The following is a 3283-nucleotide window of genomic DNA, read 5'->3' as shown; positions in this document are numbered from 1 at the left end:
CTCCCTCTGGAGCCTGATTGCCCGCTGCCTGTCACACAACACTGCCCTGTGCCATCAGCCCTCACCCCCAACATGTCCAAGGGTGAGCTCATTATCTGCTCCCCAACAGCACATTCAAACATCCCCGTCAACCAGCTCTTCTCCCTAAGCTTCCTACCCAGCTGGCAATGGTGCCATCCTCTCTGTTGCTAAGACTCAGGTCATTTTCAGACTTGCCTCTTTACTTGCCTCTCAGAGTCAAGCAGTCCAGTGGCCCTACTGATACGGCCTCTGGAGCACCTTCAAGCCCATCTCTCCCTCTCCTTCCCGACTGTCACAGCCTCTGTTCTGTTGCAACTGCCGTGGCTTCTGCCTCATCTCTCTGCCTCCAATCTCATGCCATTTCAGGTCATTCTTCCCCCTGCTTCTGGGGTTTTGTCTCTACACCTAGACTATTACTCATCTACCCCATCCTCAAAAACCTGCAATAGCTCCCTATTGCTTTACGGACTGGAGTCCAAATCCTTTTTTGATCTTATGCCCCACCGTATCACTCCATCCACCCTAACTACCTTCCTGTCATCCCCCGGGAAATGCTCTTGTGTACTCCCCATCTGTCTCCATACTGGCTTCTCAGCTTCGAATTTCCTTTCCTCCAGCCTGTCATTGTGTTTTGTCTGGCAAATTATGCTAATAGAATATCTTGCATGTGAAAGGCATATAATAAATATTGATTAATTAATAGATTCAAATTTAAGTCTAAAAGTCATTAATTTATTTAATAAATATGCATTCAGCACAGTCTATGTGTCTAGCACTGTGCTAGACACTAGTTGTCTTAGCTGGGGATCTCTAGAGAAACAGAACCGGTAAGGAATAGAGAGAGAGAGGAGACAGAGAGAAACTTATTCTGAGGAATTACTTCATATGATTATGGGGGCTGGCAAGTCCAAAATCTGTTGGTCAGGCAACAGGCTGGAAGTTCCAGCAGTCTTGTGCACCAAAATTGGTAAGTCAGGCAGTGGGGTGAGAGAAGAATTCTGGAAGAATGTCTATAGTCTGGAGGCAGAATCCTCCCTTGGGAAACTTTAGGGTTTGCTTTCAGGGCCTTCACCTGATTGGATGAGGCCCACTCACATTATGGAGGTTAACTGCTTTACTTAAGGCCAGCTAGTTTAATTGTTAATCACATATAAATACTTCACAGGAACATCTAGACTAGTGTTTGACCAAACAAATAGGTACCATAACCTAGTCAAGTTGACACATAAAATTAACCTTCTGTTATGGGTTGAATTGTGTCCCCCAAAAATCTATGTTTTAAATCCTAACCTCTGTGCCTGTGGTTATAATCCCATTTGGGAATGAGTTGTCTTTGTTATACTAATGAGACAGGATTAGTGTACTGTGTGTCTTGAGTCAATCTCTTTTGAGATATAAAAGAGATTAAACAAGGAAGCAGTAGAAGCAGAGATGGGGAAAGAGAGATGCCAAGCCACATGAAGATCACCCAGGAGCAGAAGCTCAGAAGAGACAAGGACCTTCCTAAAGAGCCAACAGAGAGGGAAAGCCTTCCCCTAGAGCTGGCACCCTGAATTCTGATTTCTAGTCTCCTAAACTGTGAGAAAATAAATTTGTTTGCTAAAGCCACCCATTTATGTTATTTCTGTTACAGCACCACTAGATAACTAGGACACCATCATACTGGGGATACAAAAATAAATAAGAATAAGCCATAGTTCCTACCATTGATGTACTGCTAATCTAGAGGAATGGCAAGGGAAATAAGGGAATTATACCTACTCCTCACTTATTGACTATCTTGTTATCTGACATTTTGCATTTACAACAACAGTGAAAAATCTACTATCTGACTATTTTGTGCATTAACAAAGTATGTCTGGTAGTAACAAACACCAAAGTGTGAGGTGAGAATAACACTGTCTGTGATAGTTAAGGTTGTGTGTCAACTTGGCTGAGCCATGATTCTCAGTGGTTTGGCAGTTATGAAATGATGTAATTTGGCAGTTATGTAATGATATAGTCATCCTCCATTTTGTGATCTGATGTGGTCATCCTCCATTTTTGCATAATGATGATTTTCACCTGATGACCTGGCTTTTGGAACATAACCATGTCAATAAGTGAGGAGTGGGTGTATTTGATAGAAAAATAACCCATTGCTTATTAAATGTCTCTTCTATGTCAGGAACAGTGATAATTATTGAAAATAGAAAAATGAATAAGGCATAATCTTTACCCTTGAGGAGTTTCAATTCTAGTGGAAGAGACTGACAAGAAAAAAGGAAATAAGGAAACAGGGATAAGTATTGGTCCTTCCATACTCTGGGAATGTGTAGCAGGGACACTTGATTCAGCAGTGACATCAGATCTCAGATGGGCAGGGGTTGGCCAGATGTGGGAACAGGATAGTGATGGAGGAGCAGGGACAGGGAGCAGCATGGGAGCAAAGGCCCCAGGAGAGAAAGCAGTTCTGAGAAGGGTGACTGGAGGGTGCTATGCTGGAGGTAGAGGAGCTGGGGAGTGAGGATGGAGAGGCTAGTAGTGACAGGGGAAGCTGAACAACTGAGCAGGGGCTGGATCAAGAAGGCCTTGGTGAAGGAGTTTGGATTTTATCCTGAGCCAATATTGAGGAGTTTAAGCGTCATAGAGGGAGGTGATCAGATTTGTTCTTTAGAACTCTCATTCTAATGCCCTCATTCATTCATTCATTGCCTACATTCATTTAATACCTACTACATGCCAGGAGTAATGGTAGGCATCGTGGGAAGGTGAGATTGGAGGGTTGGGGTCAGCTCAGAGACCACAGCAGTATTCAGGAGAGAGAAGACAGTGGCCTGGGATAAAGTGATGGAAGTAGAGATAGGCAATGGGAGCACAGTTGAGAGAGGTTTCTAAGGTAGAAACTGTAGAACGATAGGGCTTGATGATAGATTAGATGGGACTGTGTGGGGGGTGGTAATAATAATCACTAATGTTTACTGAGCCTTTACTGTGTGCTAGGTGTGATTCTATCTGCTTTACATGTATTAATGTCTTTAGTTCTCATAACAATCCCATGAGGTAGGCTCTATTATTTTCCCCATTTTCTGAATGAGGAAACTGAGGACAGAAAAGTTAACTGATTTGCCCAAAGTCACACAGCTAGTAAGTAGTGGAGCTGGAATGTAAGCCTAGGCAGAAGAGAAAAAGGGACACATTCCTAATGTGCAAACAGCCTGGGCAGAAGGGCAAGAGTCAGGTGGACATGTCAGGTGGAAAGGAGGAGAAATGTCTATTTATT

The sequence above is a fragment of the Trichechus manatus genome, unplaced genomic scaffold, assembly GCF_000243295.1.
Source record: "Trichechus manatus latirostris isolate Lorelei unplaced genomic scaffold, TriManLat1.0 scaffold00094, whole genome shotgun sequence".
Classification (NCBI taxonomy): domain Eukaryota; kingdom Metazoa; phylum Chordata; class Mammalia; order Sirenia; family Trichechidae; genus Trichechus; species Trichechus manatus.
Note: the sequence above shows the minus strand (reverse complement) of the source record.